Source organism: Aedes albopictus, chromosome 2, assembly GCF_035046485.1.
Source record: "Aedes albopictus strain Foshan chromosome 2, AalbF5, whole genome shotgun sequence".
Taxonomy (NCBI): domain Eukaryota; kingdom Metazoa; phylum Arthropoda; class Insecta; order Diptera; family Culicidae; genus Aedes; species Aedes albopictus.
The window spans coordinates 412,942,445-412,960,722 of record NC_085137.1 but is presented as its reverse complement, the minus strand read 5'-3'; positions in this window follow the sequence as shown (position 1 = coordinate 412,960,722).

Sequence of the window (18,278 nt, the reverse complement as noted above, 5' to 3'; positions counted from 1 at the left end):
TGGAATGTTACTTCCCCGTGGCGCCTATTAATCTACCCTCGGTATCAACCTATGGGTTCACCTTCCTTTGGTGGAACTGTCCCACGCGCATTGCCATTTGACCATGGAGTCCTGCGTATGCCTGTTGTGCCGCGCATTTCGAAGCACTCTATGTCTTACCTGATAAGGATACCGATAGGCACCATACCAGTGATGACGCAGAGTTCATCGTGTGACACGGTATGGTACGCGCTCGCAACCATCAGGCACATTAGCCTATAACTACTTTCTAACTCACCACGGTAACTTTTGGTCCTTAGCACCGTGCCCCAAGCCGAGCCGTCATACCTTAGTTTGGACGAGGCGACACTAATCGGAAGCTTTCGCTTACTGGCATACACCGCAGAGCTATTGGACATCATTCGGGACAGTGCCGCTATAGTTGTGGAGGCTCTCTTGCAGGCATAATCAACATTGCTACCGAAGGTAAGCTTATCTTCGAAATGATAGTGCAGTCGCCTACACTGATCACCACGTGCTGCTCCGACTTCCGGTTGTTCACAATCATCACCTATGCACGGCGTGTGTATGGGAAAAGTTTATAACAAAAAAATAGGCATCGTCAAATTTTTCGCTATTCAAAAATAGAGGCTTTCAGTTTTCATTTGCAGGGTCCCTCAAAAAAATCCACCGAGGGATCCCGAACAACTTTTTCAGAATACTGTTTTTCCCCATACAAAATGCACGGTTCCAAATTAATCCCTATTTCTACTTAACAAACATACCCAATTTTTGTATGAAAAAGTTCCCCCGATGGAATATTTCGATGTTGGGCTTGAATGAAAGCTGGTAGCGTCAACTTTCACGTAGTGTAAAAATTAGCGATGCCCATTTTTTTGTAATAAATTTGTTCTACCAGACACACCGTGCTATGTATACCCAGACGAAAGAAGAGCGATTGAGTCCAGCCTGGCTGGTTTGCAAGGATCCAAAATATTGGGTGAAGTATTGTTCCGTGTTCACCAAGAAGCCTCTGAAAGAACGCTGGAAGCTAACCCACCAGTTTGATATTTGCTTGATCTGCTTGGGAATCCATGAGAGACGACCTTGCAGGTTTCAAGGAACATGTGATATCGACGGATGCCAGCTGCGAAAATAAAGCGTAGGCTGACTCGAAGGCGGAAGGATCAAGTTCGATAACCAACCAGTATTCAGCGGACAGGGCGGTACTTTTCCGAATCGTTCCCGTAATGCTACATGGCAATAATCGGACGGTGTGGTCCCGTATGCCTTCCTCGGCGATGGATTGGCTAGGACCGATGCACGAGGAGATCGCAAAGGAGTTGGGTGTAACTAGGCAACTACTTCCAACGCGAAATGCGTCGAACGTGAAATGTGTCGATGCGGATTCTCAACAAGAAGCCTTGGAGATTTCTGGAGAGGAGAGCCACTGTAAATTTGCGTTGTAGAACGTGCGCGTAGTACGCAAACTGGACCTATCACGACAATCGCTGCGATATGCATCTGAAGGGGTTTCCGATTCGAGGGTACGAAAAGGATAAGCTTCCGCGGATACTTATCGGCAATGATAATGCGCAAGTCACAGCGATGTTGAAGATGCGGGAAGGTTGGCCCGGAGAACTTATTACGGCCAAGTCTCGACTGGGGTGGGCGGTGTATGGATTGCGGAATAATAGCTTCCATATTTGAGAATGCAAAGACGACCACGCTATTCACGCTCTAATGAAACAATTCTTTTCTGTGGAAAGCTTGGGTGTTGACGTCGCGCCATGCCCGGAATCGACGGGAGTGCAAAGAGCAAAGCTTATTTTGGAGTATACCATTAAACGCATTAGACAACGTTTCAAGACAGGGCTTCTGTGGAAATATGATTGTTTTGAATTTTCGGATAGTTACCCGATGGCAGTTTGGCGTTTGAAATGCTTGGAGAGGCGTATACGGAAGAACCCAGTAGTAAACGAGATTGTCGTGAGGCAGTGGATGAAGGACTACCTTCATAAAGCAACCCCGGACGAGCTCAGAGCGGCTGATCCGAAGCGTGCGTTGTATCTTGGGCGTTATCAACCCGAAGATGCCATCAAAGATCCTTATTTTCTGCGATGCAGCGGTGAAAGTCAACGGTATCTCCATGAACACGATGCTTCTAAAGGGGCTGGATCTTTTTTTTTTCAATTCAATTCATTTATTTATTCATATTTTATACATTAGTTTACATGCTTACAACTATATATGTACATAATCTTCTGAACACATTGCTCGATGTGCTTTTCGGATTCCGTTAGCAGCAAGTCGCACTCTGCGCCGATTTGAAGGAGATGTTTCATCAAATTCAGATTCGGCGAGAGGATCAACATGCGCAATGTCTGGTGTGGCGTGATGAACTAGCCCAAGTTCCAGACGTCTATTTTATGGATATCGCCACGTGTGGATCAACCTGTTTGCCGTGTTCGGCACAGTTGGTTAAAAATAGAGCCACCAAGGAGCACTCGTCGGAGTATCCGCTGGAAGCAGCTGAGGCCATCGTGCGTAAGCACCACGTGGATGACTATCTTGACAGCGCAGACAATGCTGAGGCAACGCTGAAGATAATAGCTTTGGACGTAAAACATGCACATTCATTCGGCGGGTTCCACCTGCGAAAGTTCTTGTACGAATCGGTGAAACCGATACGGCAGCTGAGAAGAATCTCCAGATGGACAAGGGCAACTCAGCAGAACGTGTACTGAGGATGTTCTGGATACCGGAAGAAAATGTGTTCACCTTTTCGACAACGACAAGCGTTACGTGACGTGGGTTCGGTCCTGTCGGGTTGTTATGCTGTGGAGGTCGAAAACTGATTGGGATCAGCGGATACCGGAGCAGTTGAAGGAGCTGTGGATGCACTGGACAAGCAGGTTTGAGCAGCTGGACGAAGTACGTGACCCGCGTTGCTATTTTCCTCTCCTAACGCAAAACGACATCATCAACCTTTAACTGCATGTCTTTGTCGACGTCAGTAAAGAATCGTACGCCTGCGTTGCATATTTTCGAGCGAAGTTCGCAGACACGGTGGAGGTAGCAGTGGTCGAAAACAAATCGAAAGTAGCACCGTTAAAAGCGATGTCAATTCCAAGATTGGAGCTGATGATGGCGGTGACAGGAGTTCGTCTACTGAAAAACTATTCGCAATAGGCATTCGCTGAAGATCGACAAAACGGTAATGTGGAGCGACTCAAGAACAGTGTTAGCCTGGATGAATTCGGATCATCGGAGATATCGGCAGTTCGTCGCATGCCGCGTCGGTGAAATTGTTTCGAAGTCGGATGCTGCGCAATGGCGATGGGTGCCAACCAAGGAAAACCCATCAGATTTGGCAATTAGATGGGGAAAAGATCCATGCTTTCCGTCGACAAGTTCGTGGTTTAGAGGACCAGAATTTCTCCGTTTCTTTGAAAATGAGCGACCGCTCGGAGAAGAAACAAATGATGAAAAAACCATCCAGGAAATTAGAATTTGTCTTCGTGTAGTCGAGTGGCAATCCAATTTGATGGATTCTTTTGCAGCGTTCAGTGACATATGCTCTCCGAGTGTCCATAAGTGACGTAGCATTTTTTGGCCGATTTTTAACTCCCCCTCGTAGCATATTTTCTCATACTTATTACTATTACAGAGGATAGACAAATGATCGGGATAGGCAAAATTCTCACTTTTCAAAAAATGTTCAAATAGCTGTAACTTTTTGAAATATGCATCGAAAAATGCCTCACTACACGTGCCGTTCATCTCGAGGTTGTTCATAGTGGAGCTTCGCAGTGACCGAGGCACAAACCTCTTAGGTGCTAACAATGAACTGTAAAAGGCAATGAAGGGCGAAGGCGATGGATGATCACTTAGCAGAAACATTAACATAGGTACACTGTGGTGAATAATTGATCGAACAAACGCCGATTTTCATACAAAATGGCCAAGTTTGAGATGCTGTAACTATGGTTTGCTTCGATGGATCGAGCTGTACTAAGGCTACCTGTGTCCAACCTTGCTATTTTGTGAAAACATAGGCGAGTAGCCTTGAGTCGTTGTCAACAGCGAGCGGAAAGTCTCTTTCCACCGCAGCACCGGCGCTACCGCCCGAACGAATAGCACACGATTGGGTTCGACACCGATCAGCGATGTTGGTAATTATCTTTCGCCGCTGAGCGAACGCCTTGCAGTCTAGTCGTGCTTTTCATCGTAAAATATGTTCATCGCGAGACATAGCTGACTTGGTATGCGTGCATGTTTGTATCGGTATATTCGAATGCTTTATCTGTGTGCACCGCAAGCGTTCGGACCGAACCGTGTCTATCCAATCCATTCGGTATGGCCGAGCCGAACAAACGAGCGCGCTGCGACACAAGCATATGCTCACACAGTCGTTTGCGCTTTTCATTTTGGTTTTCTTTCCATATCTTTGTTCCTGCTCATCGTTGATCAGAGCACGGCATTATCGCGCGTGATTAAAATACAAATGATGAGTTTTGATGAGCAAATGATCGGGGAGAAATAGCAACATTGCCTGTGTCCCTGCCGGGCCCTTCCGTAGCCGAACGGCCACTTTCATCTCGAACTATTGTCACAGTGCCGTGATGTTCTCTTCCGTTTCGGTGATCTCGTCTAGATTCCTCGCCTTCAGAATCACCTCCGCTGTTAGTGCCCTCACCTAGACCCCTTCGCCAAGGACTTCTTCCGCTAGACTTTTGCAGGCCGCGCTCTTGCACTCCTTGTCGCACTTGAGCTCGAGGATCATTTCACCCGTATTCTTAGTCGACGACTACGCGGCTAACGCGCAAGTGGAGGGAAGGGGGTTCGTCAGGCCCCTGGACTGTAATCCCTGCGGCCTCGAATATAGGGTATGAGTACTCTTATTTAGCCTATACACAGATACAAATTTTCGTGTATCTTTACACTAGAAATCATGCACATAACGGGAATGCTCACTTTCGCTTAAGTTTATGCGTGCTTTAATTTTTACATGCTCAGTTTGTCGGTTGATGTAAATTTCAATCATCACACAATTCCTCGATTTCCAATTGGAACCTGCATACAATAATTCTCCAACGCACAAAACAGGGACAAGGAACAAGGTGGAAAACACGAGCGGAGCATTTTTACCATCACAGAAGACTAGGATTTCCGGAATGAGAAGTTCAGTAGAGTAAAACATAATTCCGAATTTTCAAAAAATACAACATAAACTTTATTCACGCATTCATTGCCCGACTGCCGCCGCACAATAAATTATTATGCTTCACATTCTAACCGACTTTTCGGGTATCACATTCACGAAGAACCGATGCTGCAGGTTTCTTCCTCTTGCTTGCCGCATCCTCAGCTTGGTGAAGCCACTGAATCACAGCTTCCAGAATCTCACTTATTTATAAATCTAATCCAGCACTTATTTGGTCAAGAGATCGAAATCAATTCACAATCACCACCGATACGAGTTTACAATATGGCTGCTGCGGCAGCTGAGCTGCTGTCATCAGCGTCGACGGCGGACCGGAGGTGTAAGCGAGAATAGACGAGCGCAACGATAAACTGAATTCATCGCGGTTCAAGAATTTTGACACTAGAGCGGGGCCGCTTCCAATCAGAAGTGAACTCTCTAGTGTCAAAATTCTCGGACCGCGATGAATTCAGTTAATCGGTGCACTCGTCTATCGTGTAAATTGCGATAAAAACGGATAAATTCTAATAGCTCTCACGTAACATTGAACGTTTATAAGCATTCTCCGCATGTGTATGATGTTCGGCAGAAATTTGTGAGGGAGCAGAGATACGAAGCTTTTTCCAACGAAATTTTGCTTTATGCTGGAGTTAATATTCATTTTTTCTGTGTACCTCTATTGCTCTAGCTGACCAAGCCATGTGAAAATTACACAGATCTAAAATGCTTTGGCATCCGTGTACACAACAGAAACATGTGCTTGATGAACAAATTGAGATTTGAATCATGAAAAGAAATGCACGTACCCCGGTGAGACTCGAACTCAAGACTCCCAATTCGCTAGACGGGCGCTTCTATTCCTTCATGCTACGGAGTCAATCGGCTATCTCCATCACAAATCTCAATTCAGGAACCTTGTTCGGTTTATGTTACTAAGCTGGCAGCAAACAACTCCGCTTTGGGGATTATTTCCAGCATGCCCGCTGACCATTTCTTCATCTTCTCGGATAGTCTTACTTTTATTGAGGCACTCCGATCGATAAAACCTGTAAAACATTCATCTGACTTTCTTACAAAAATAAGGTAGCAGATGGGTGCACTGGTCGAAAGATCATACTAGATTACCTTTGTATGGGTCTCCTCACATTGCTCAATTTATGGCAATGAGAAGGCGGACTCTCTCGCAAAGGTGGGCGCCGGCGCACAAGAAGGTGAGATCAATGATAGAAGAATTTCACATGATGATTTTTTCCATTTTGTTCGCCAGAGTTCCCTTCAAAGGCAAAATGATTGGCGATATGGCCAGATGGGATGGTGGTTACATTCCATTATTTCTAATGTTTCCCTGCGAGTGTGGTGGTATGGATTGGGTGTAAGTCGAAATTTCATTCGCGTGATGTGTCAAGGCTTATGTCCAACCATTACTTGCAGATGCGCATTTACACAGGATTAACCTCGCGCTGAGCAATGTTTGTGCGGTTCCGGTTATGATGACATCGACGACCACGTAGTTTGGCAGTACCCGGATAATGACGCCTTCAGCACTACTTGTGGATACCGTTGTGCAGTACTCTGCACGAAAATGCCCTGTACTTTGCTTCAATGAGGTCGATGATTCTCAGGGAGAGCCTTGCGCCGAAGGGCTTCTCATATGTTTTCGTGATTGAGACGGTCAAAAGCTTTTTCGTTAACAATAGAATTCATTGATTTGCTCCAGAATGATACGGAGCGTGGCAATATGGTCCACACAGGATCGTCCGGCACGGAATCCTGCTTATCCTGTAATCCTGTATCCGGTTAAGGATCAATTTGCATCCAGTTGGTTTGTATCCAGTCGGCCGGAAATTTCGCGGTTTCTCATATGTTGCGGAATAATTGATGCAGTAGTTATGCGGATACTACGGGGTTAGCTTTGAGCATCTCAGCTGATATGCGATCGACCCCTGGGGATCTATTCGATTTCATGCTACGGATGACTGTTTCTATCTCCTGCACTGATGGAGCTTTGGTGTTGACACGGGTAATGCGTCGAACCCTTGGCGGATCATGCTGAGGTGTTGATAGCATGGCCGACACTTGAAAAAGATTTCTAATGTGCTCGAACCAGCGTTTCAACTGGTCAGCCGGGTTGGTCAGTAACTGTCCAGACGTGTCTTTCACAGGCATCGTAGCATTCATCTTGGTCCCACTAAGGCTATATGAGAAATCGTAGAGGAGACGGATGTCGCCGGGAGTGCGGGAAACGCAATAATTGAATGAATTTTCTTGGAGAAGACTACAGAATAAATCATCTGGCATCTCTGTTTCCATCCACCGGGGTACAATGCGATGATGGCGGAAAATGTCGCACTTTAAAAGAATCCTCAAGTCCATTGCATAGGTGTTGGTTTGATCTTGAGATGTTACCAATAGACAAGCTATCTGTATCATTCTCGGCAGTCAACGATTAGTAATTGATATATGTATGTACAAGCCAGTGAGTGAGTGAGTAGCAGCAAGATATCGAACGTCAATCTCACTAATGTGCTAACGACCAATCAAGGAAGAAGATGAGGTTTCGACGGAATTGACTTTTCGAAAGGTCAACCTCTGCCATTGCACTGGACTAATAGTTCGGGGAAGTCTGAGATTATATGTATAGCGGAAGACAAAATTGTGGGAAAGCTCAAGCTTTCGCTTCTTACATCACTGTGCCGTAGAGGAAAACTCAGGGAAATTTTTACTAATAATCGTGCGTTTACTGCTTCTGAATCCTCGGAAACGTTAAGATTGAACTCAATACAAATTTTAAAAATCAAGCTTCAGACGGTCATCCACCTTTGTTTCAATTTCAACGCCTCTCTCTCTCTGCGAACCTATCGCAACGATTTTTCGTAGCAACCAGTCAGTCTGTGCGCAGTGCCCCTGTGTACGGCTCATTAGGAAGACATTAATCAAGAAATTATCACCATTTTTGCACTATCTGAGCGTCTGTCTACTACACACTTATGAGAGTACGACGCGACGCCGTTACCGACTCCGTACGAGCAGGTTTTCACACATCATAGGAAGAAAACAGGCATCAAGGCGTTTGGAGGAAGTAAACATATAGTCAAACCAAACGGTCGTCGTCGTCGTTGGTTTCAGAGAGTGCTTGTACGTGTTTCGTTATTTTTTTTTCCGCAATGTTTACCTTAACATCAATCGGTACACAAGATTTGATGGGCGGTACTTGTTTGTGGTGTGACGAGAATGTCGTTGATGATTGCAGAAACGAAGAGCTACAAATAGGCAGGAATCGTGAAATGCTGCTGCTGAAGTTGTAAATTTTCTTTGCATTTACTTGCGTTTCACTTAATTTTCTACTAGTGTGGAATCAGCTTTAAGTTACAATACATATAAATAAAAATTAAAAAAAAAAAACTTTATTTTTGGAGCAGAAAAAATGCTGAGAAGTACCTAAGTTGAATACTGCCTTTCAGCCTTGTAAAATGCGAATTTCCGGTTACTTTGAGTGGGATTCGATCCCAGATCCTCGGCACGATATTCACGTGCTTTAACCCGTAAACGTTTCAGGAAATTCCTGAAAAATTCCTTCACAAATTATTACATGAATTCGTACAGAAAGTACTACAGGAAATTCTCCACGGTTTTCTCCAGATATTTTTTCCTGGAGGTATTCTTGTAGGAATTATTGGAGGAATTCCTTGAAAAATCCTCCAAGGAATTCCTGGAGATTTCCCTAGAGAGATTCTTGGAGGAATTCTAAAAATAATTCTTGGAGGTATTCCTGAAGGAATTTATGAATGGGAATGTCGAAGGAATTCATGGAGGATGTCTTGGAAGAATTCTTGGAGGAATTCGTGGAGGATTTTCTTGAAGAATTCCTTTGAGAAGTTCCGGGGGGTATTTCTGTAGGCATTCCTGGAGGTATTCCTGAAGGCATTTATTAAAAATCCCTGGAGGTATTCCTAGAGGAATGTATGAAGGAATTCCTGGAAGGATTCTTAGTGGAATTTTGGACAGAAGCATTGAAGCAGGTCTTGGAGAAATTCTTAATAGAGTTCCTGTCGGAATTCTTGAAAGAATTTCTGGAGAAATACCTGGACGGATTCTTGGAGGAATATCTGGATAAATTTTTGAAGAAAATTTTGGAGGAATTCTTGGAGTAATTCCTTGAGAAATTCTTGGAGGAAATCTTGAGAGAAGTCTCGAAGCAGTTCCTGGAGAAATCTGTGCAGGAATTCTCGGAGGAATCCCTGCTGTTGTCCCAGGAGTATTTTCTCAAATAATTTCTAGAGGTTTCATGAAGAATTTTGGATGAATTCTTGAAGATATTTCTTGAAAATATCCCTGAAGGTATTTATGGCGAAATTCATAAAAAGAAGTTTTAGAAGGATCTCTGGTGAAATTCTTGAGAAAGGTCCTGTAGCATGTTTTGGAATTCCTGGAGAAATTCTAGGAGGATGTCTTGGAGGAATTCTTGGAAGAATTCTTGGAGAAATTCCTTGAGGATTTTTTTGGAATTCCTGACGGAATTCTTGGGGGAATTCCTGAAGATATCATAAGAAAAATTCCTGGAACACTTCCTGGAGGATTTTCCGGAATTATTTCTGGAGGAATTTCTGGCGAATTTCCTGGAGGAGTTCCAAGAAGAATTTATGAGGGATTCCTAAAGGAGTTCATAGAATCATTTCGGGAGGATTTTTTGGCGTAATTTCTTGATTTTTTTTTTTGAGAAATTTCTGAGGAAATCCCGGACGGAATTCGCGGACGAATTCTAAGAGTAATCCCATGAGTATTTTCTTAAGGTTTCCTGAAGGATCCTAGAGGTATTTATGGAGGAATTTCTGGAATCATTAAAAAAAAACTTAAAAAATTCCTGGAAGAAATTCCTGAAAGAATTCTTCGAGGAATTCCTGAAGAAGTTCCTGGAGGATTTCCTGAAGTAATATCCATAGAAATTCCATGAAAATTTTCTTCACGATATCCTGGAGGAGTTTTTGAAGAAATGCTCTAAAGTAATCTCGGGAAACTCGTGAATAATTTCATGGGAAGTCCTGAAGGCATTTTCTAGGAACTCGCAGAGGTGTTCTCAGAGAACATCACGATGAATATCTGAGGGACTCCTGGAAGAATTTCCTAAGAAGGCCTGGGTGAATTCTTGGGTAATTTCCGACATTTCAAAATACCATAAATAACATTTGTATGTCAATGGATGCACGACACGAAGAAATACTCAAAACATTATTGAGATATTCGTGAAATCGTAAAAGAACTACATCGATAAAGAAAAGAGATACAAGAGTAGAGCTTGCAGAGCTTGAAGGTCCCAAGTCCACATTAGTTTGGATGCCCTAGGTCACCAGGTGAATGTTGCTAAGTTATCAGAATTGTACAATGAGGCTATAAGAGTAGCGTAGATCATATGCCGCGAGCATTCGCTACGATTAAAATATCCTAAGATTTACAAATATTGCGACCCATACTTCAAAATACGTCCATTTGTATGTATTTGTAGTGGACACCCAAATAGCAACACATAGAGATACTCGTAATATAATGAGGTGCACCAGATACAATCGTGAAAAATTATGCCGATAGAGTGAAGAGAAACAAGAGTAGAGCCTATAGACCTTGAAGGTCCTAATTCCAGAATAATTTGGAAAGCCTGGAATATCCCATGAGTGTACCAAACGCATTATAACTGTGAACTGAGGCTCCATTAGCAGTATAGACAACATTCCACGAATATTTTTGTACACTCAAATCTCCATTTAAATCGAATCCATTAAAGTAAATTCTATTAAAGTCCCTCCGTTTAAGTAACGCAACTTAAATGGAATTTGACTGTTATTCACAGCAAAACGAATGTAAATATGCTACGGTTTCGAAAACATCTGTTCTTCGAAAAGGTCATTGGGCTGAACGGCCGAATTGGGAACTTTTCGGGACACCGAATAGGTCATTAGGCTAAATACGTCATTGGGCTGCAAAATTCGTTTAGGCCGAAAAGGTCTTTACGCCGAAAAGGCCTTTAGGCCGAAAAGGCCGTTAGGCTGGAAAGGTATTTAGGCCAAAAAGGTCTTTAGGCCGAAAAGGTCATTAGGCCCAACAGCTCATAAGGCCGAAAACGTCTTGAGGCCGAAAAGGTCTTTAAGCCGAAAAGGTCTAAATACAACGAGCAAGGTTTCTTGTACATACTTTTTGATTACCCATTCGGCCTAATGACCTATTCGGCCTTATGAGCTATTCGGCCTAATGACCTATTCGGCCTAATAAACTATTCGGCATAATGACCTATTCGGCCAAATAAACACTTTGATGTAGCAATATTTTTCGGCCACACGACCTTTAATCGACCAAACAATATATCGGCCTGATGACCTCTTCGACCTAATAACTTTTTCGGCCAAATGACCCTTTCTACCTAAGTACGTTTTCGGCCTAACGGTCTATTGGGTTATTTCGATAATACCGTAAATATTTTGACAAAACTGCAATGGAAGAGCATGAACTCTATTTAATTCAAAAAAAAATAATCCATTTACGTAATGAATCCATTTACGTAATGCATCCATTTAAGTATCCCCGACTCATTACTTAAATGGAGGTTTGAGTGTACAACTAGAGCGTGATACAGTATGTAGATATCGTATCCCAAACTTCAAAGTGTATTGGAGGCCATTTGTATTTCACAGAATGTCCAACTACCACAATAACAAGCTGCTCGTAACATTGCGAGGTCTAATGGACATCAACGTGACAAAATTTCTTGAACAGAGTGAACACAAACGATGGTAGATGTTGTAGATCTCAACAAAATGAATTCCAGAGTAGTTTGGATGACCTTCATCACTCAATTTATGTACCATGAATTTCCTAGGGGTACTTTGAGGCTTTTTAAGTACCGTAGACCATGTTCTGTGATCATTCATCGTGTATAGAATTTGGTTGAGAATGATGGATTTGTGTCACAAACTTCTGAGTACTTTGGAGGCCTTAGAATAGCTCTGGGTTCAAAACGTCAATAGACTATGATGGGTAGTAATACATTGCATGTCAAGGATCAGTGAAAACTATTGATGATTAGCGAAGCTCGTCCCGGGTGTTTACGGGTTAATCATCACACCAGGTCCGCTCCGTATCTTGTTTTAACAATCTCACGATTTATTCTAAAATTCGTCGAAAAGCTCCTCATGGAATGCCTCTAGAAACTCTGCCAGAGGATTGTTCATTCCTTGACCCCGTGAGATCGTGTCAGTTATAGTTGGCCTACATACTGTACGGAGCGTTGAATATATCCCGGCTATCCGGTACCGGTCTTAGTTTTACGTTGTCATTATTCACTTATAACATGTCAGCAGCACTTTCAAAAGCTGTAATTCATGTCTTCTGATACCTGCCTCCATTTTATTATACAAATCAATTACCACTAGGTCACCTCTTATTTTCTCTTCGGGGTGTAAATATCTTGGTTCTGCAATAGCCATTACCAGAGTTTCAATTTGTCTAACAACTATAATTATCCCATATAGTTTGTTGTTTTTTCTTCGTACGTGAATAATTGTCTTCCGGCTTTTGTTAGAAATCAATTCTGTTGCCCATAGGACGCAACATGTTCTATTGGACACGCGGTATTTCAAACCGTTCGCCATTGTCGATTACTTAGATACAGGTTCATACGCTTACGCAATGTGTCGCTAGAACCTACAATGACGACGATGCATGCCGCCAAGCAAGGGTCCATCGAGAGGTTCAGCGAGATCGCACGGAATTTGCATGGAAATCGTTTAACATTCTAATTGGCCTCCGCCCACCTCGACGTGCAAGCAAAGCAAATGCGCCCTCTGTATGCAGATCGAGGAGACACATTATCAGGCGGGGGTGCCATGCCAAGAATGACCCAAAGGCGAAGTATTATCGCACCCTTTTTATGGAGAAGTAGATTCTAGTGATCTAGGTGGACAATGCAGTGCACTGAACGAGATGATCGGATCTCGGTTAGAACTCCATAAATTTGCAAACGAGACTAATTGACATATACGACACTCCACCACAATCAAAATGCAAAACTGTGCTTCGTCGGTTACACTTCGCGAGATTAATTGCTAGGTTCCGCGTGGGTCATCGACGGCGATTGGATAACAAAGGTGAGATAATGGAAAATTTGTCTAAGATCAGATTGAGATTGAGAAAAGTTCATATTGCTTTTTCTCTCTTACTGAATTGGCTGCTAAATACTTGAACATCCATACTCACTTACTATTACATCAGCATATGGCAAAGTTTAATCAACAATGCATCGACAGCACTTCTTCAAGCTTTAATTACGACAACCCAACCAATAATCTTCCATAAGACTATATAAGAAGGCCCACACTAGAGACAGTCTTGAAAAGTAGATTACAAGAATATTACAAGACTACTTCGTTTAGTTACTAGAGAAGAGATACCAGGTTTATTATAACATCAATATCCAATCCACAGCAAGATGCTGCACAGTAGGCTTGCACAGCCGCTTGACCGCTTCAATTATTGTATTGCATCCCCGATGTGCTGCAAGCAGTGATTATGACAAAAAGAAATGATTGAAGAAGTCGATTAAATCATTTTCCAGAATGAATGGCTGTGTATAGACTTAATTTTTTTTTTGAAGATTTCATCAGCGAATGTTCCTGGATTCCTTCGGAGATTCCCCTCGGGATTTATTCGTTGATTTCTCTTGCAATTCATAAAAAGATTTCTTCTGGTATTTTTGTAATAAACCATAAGGCCGATGCAAATATTTAATTTGTTTTATGTCACCCCCCCCTTCAAAAATCTCAAAATATTGAAGGGGCGAAAAAAAACATGGCGTCTCATGACTCCATTTTCAATAGACAATTTTTTTACAAGCAACTATTTTTCAATAGTTGAAAAATATTTTTTCAATAGTTGGTAAAAATTCCAATTTTTCAATAGTTTTTTTTTTTCGTTTGTTCCTTATTTATTTTTGTCCCCCCCCTCGTACCTGATGAGAGGTCTCGGACATAAAAGAAAAATAATATTTGCATCGGCCTAATTTGTATCAAAAAACTCAAAAGCAGTTTTTTTACTCAAATTTCAACCAATTGTAAAACAAATTTATCACTGAACGCAGTTTATCATCTTGATAACAGTGAAATAATTTACAGTAGTGGATTCGTGAATTTGAGTGATTGATGAGTGAATTTGATGATTGAATGATGATTATTTGAGCCTTAACACAATCAAAGTTCGAATGAGTGTAATCAGTTTTGTACCTTTCAATTCCGCCCTATGTTGCTTTTCCTTTGACATATACGCGAATTTCGACTACCACTTGTAATCAAACCCGGGAGCGTCTTGACAACTGCCGAACAACGTCAGCGTAACTAAACATTTTGGTACGGGTGACACTGTCGGATTCAAAGCAGCAAGCCCTACTTTTAAAAAGAAGGAAATCCAAGAATAACACACCGCACAAAACATGTTAAAGCAATAAACAGGAACCTTAACGTATTATTTTCACTTCTCTGGTGTAGGAGAAAGCAAATTAAGTTCGGCATGATGAATTTGCTTACAAGAGTCGAAAATTATATCTATAAAACGGATATAGACAAAATAGTCGAGTTTCATAAAAATAATTCGAAATCCATGTTTTCTTCTCGTGCGATTATTTAATAAGCATCTCCAAGTAATTAATTGTTACTAATGCCAGGCCCGTGCACAAAAGTGTCGCTAAGGGAGGGCGCTCAGAATGCTGAGAGGATTTTCAGATTACTGAGAGGATTCTTTTCAGAATCCTGAGAGAATTCATTTCAGAATCCTGAGAGGATTCTTTTCAGAATCCTAAGCATAAACTCTTCAGAATCCTGAGAGGATTATTTTCAGAATCCTGAGAGGATTCTTTTCAGAGTCCTAAGCGTATTCTTTTCAGGATTTTTGCCAGAATCCTGAGAGGATTCTTTTCAGAGTCCTGAGCGGATTCTTTTCAGGATTCTCTTCAGAATCCTGAGAGAATTTTCTTCAGAATCCTGAAAGGATTTTCTTCAGAATCCTGAGAGGATTTTTTTCAGATTCCTGAGAGGATTCTTTTCAGAATCCTGAGAGGATTCCTTTCAGAATCCTGAGCGAATACTCTTCAGAATCCTGAGAGGATTCTTTTCAGAATCCTGAGAGAATTCTCTTCAGAATCCTGAGAGGATTCTTTTCAGAATCCTGAGCGAATACTCTTCAGAATCCTGAGAGGATTCTTTTCAGAATCCTGAGAGAATTCTTTTCAGAATCCTGAGAGGATTCTTTTCAGAATCCTAAGCATATACTCTTCAGAATCCTGAGAGGATTATTTTCAGAATCCTGAGAGGATTCTTTTCAGAGTCCTAAGCGTATTCTTTTCAGGATTTTTGCCAGAATCCTGAGAAGATTCTTTTCAGAGTCCTGAGCGGATTCTTTTCAGGATTCTCTTCAGAATCCTGAGAGAATTTTCTTCAGAATCCTGAAAGGATTTTCTTCAGAATCCTGAGAGGATTCTCTTCAGAATCCTGAGAGGATTCTCTTCAGAATCCTAAGAGGATTCTCTTCAGAATCCTGAGAGGATTCTCATCAGAATCCTGAGAGGATTCTCATCAGAATCCTGAGAGGATTCTCATCAGAATCCCGAGAGGATTCTCATCAGAATCCCGAGAGGATTCTCATCAGAATCCTGAGAGGATTCTCATCAGAATCCTGAGAGGATTCTCTTCAGAATCCTGAGAGGATTCTCTTCAGAATCCTGAGAGGATTCTCTTCAGAATCCTGAGAGGATTCTCTTCAGAATCCTGAGAGGATTCTCATCAGAATCCTGAGAGGATTCTCTTCAGAATCCTGAGAGGATTCTCTTCAAAATCCTGAGAGGATTTTTTTCAGAATCCTGAGAGGATTCTTTTCAGAATCCTGAGAGGATTCTTTTCAGAATCCTGAGAGGATTCTTTTCAGAATCCTGAGAGGATTCTCTTCAGAATCCTGAGAGGATTCTTTTCAGAATCCTGAGAGGATTCTTTTCAGAATCCTGAGAGGATTCTTTTCAGAATCCTGAGAGGATTCTTTTCAGAATCCTGAGAGGATTCTTTTCAGAATCCTGAGAGGATTCTTTTCAGAATCCTGAGAGGATTCTTTTCAGAATCCTGAGAGGATTCTTTTCAGAATCCTGAGAGGATTCTTTTCAGAATCCTGAGAGGATTCTTTTCAGAATCCTGAGAAGATTCTTTTCAGAATCCTGAGAGGATTCTTTTCAGAATCCTGAGAGGATTCTTTTCAGAATCCTGAGAGGATTCTTTTCAGAATCCTGAGAGGATTCTTTTCAGAATCCTGAGAGGATTCTTTTCAGAATCCTGAGAGGATTCTTTTCAGAATCCTGAGAGGCTTTTTTTCAGAATCCTGAGAGGATTCTTTTCTGAATCCTGAGAGGATATTTTTCAGAATCCTAAGAGGATTCTTATCAAAATCCTAAGAGGATTCATTTCAGAATCCTAAGAGGATTCTTTTCAGAATCCTAAGAGGATTCTTTTCAGAATCCTGAGAGGATTCTTTTCAGAATCCTGAGAGGATTCTTTTCAGAATCCTGAGAGGATTCTTTTCAGAATCCTGAGAGGATTCTTTTCAGAATCCTGAGAGGATTCTTTTCAGAATCCTGAGAGGATTCTTTTCAGAATCCTGAGAGGATTCTTTTCAGAATCCTGAGAGGATTCTTTTCAGAATCCTGAGAGGATTCTTTTCAGAATCCTGAGAGGATTCTTTTCAGAATCCTGAGAGGATTCTTTTCAGAATCCTGAGAGGATTCTCTTCAGAATCCTGAGAGGATTCTCTTCAGAATCCTGAGAGGATTCTCTTCAGAATCCTGAGAGGATTCTCTTCAGAATCCTGAGAGGATTCTCTTCAGAATCCTGAGAGGATTCTCTTCAGAATCCTGAGAGGATTCTCTTCAGAATCCTGAGAGGATTCTCTTTAGAATCCTGAGAGGATTCTCTTCAGAATCCTGAGAGGATTCTCTTCAGAATCCTGAGAGGATTCTCTTTAGAATCCTGAGAGGATTCTCTTCAGAATCCTGAGAGGATTCTCTTCAGAATCCTGAGAGGATTCTCTTCAGAATCCTGAGAGGATTCTCTTCAGAATCCTGAGAGGATTCTCTTCAGAATCCTGAGAGGATTCTCTTCAGAATCCTGAGAGGAGTTTCTTCAGAATCCTGAGAGGATTCTCTTCAGAATCCTGAGAGAATTCTCTTCAGAATCCTGAGAGGATTCTCTTCAGAATCCTGAGAGGATTCTCTTCAGAATCCTGAGAGGATTCTCTTCAGAATCCTGAGAGGATTCTCTTCAGAATCCTGAGAGGATTCTCTTCAGAATCCTGAGAGGATTCTCTTCAGAATCCTGAGAGGATTCTCTTCAGAATCCTGAGAGGATTCTCTTCAGAATCCTGAGAGGATTCTCTTCAGAATCCTGAGAGGATTCTCTTCAGAATCCTGAGAGGATTTTTTCAGAATCCTGAGAGGATTTTTTCAGAATCCTGAGAGAATTTTTTCAGAATCCTGAGAGGATTCTTTTCAGAATCCTGAGAGGATTCTTTTCAGAATCCTGAGAGGATTCTTTTCAGAATCCTGAGAGGATTCTTTTCAGAATCCTGAGAGGATTCTTTTCAGAATCCTGAGAGGATTCTTTTCAGAATCCTGAAAGGATTCTTTTCACAATCCTGAAAGGATTCTTTTCAGAATCCTGACTGGGTCTCTTCAGAATCCTGACAGGATTCTCTTCAGAATCCTGAGAGGATTCTCTTCAGAATCCTGAGAGGATTTTTTCAGAATCCTGAGAGGATTTTTTCAGAATCCTGAGAGAATTTTTTCAGAATCCTGAGAGGATTCTTTTCAGAATCCTGAGAGGATTCTTTTCAGAATCCTGAGAGGATTCTTTTCAGAATCCTGAGAGGATTCTTTTCAGAATCCTGAGAGGATTCTTTTCAGAATCCTGAAAGGATTCTTTTCACAATCCTGAAAGGATTCTTTTCAGAATCCTGACTGGGTCTCTTCAGAATCCTGACAGGATTCTCTTCGGAATCCCGAGAGGATTCTCTTCAGAATCCT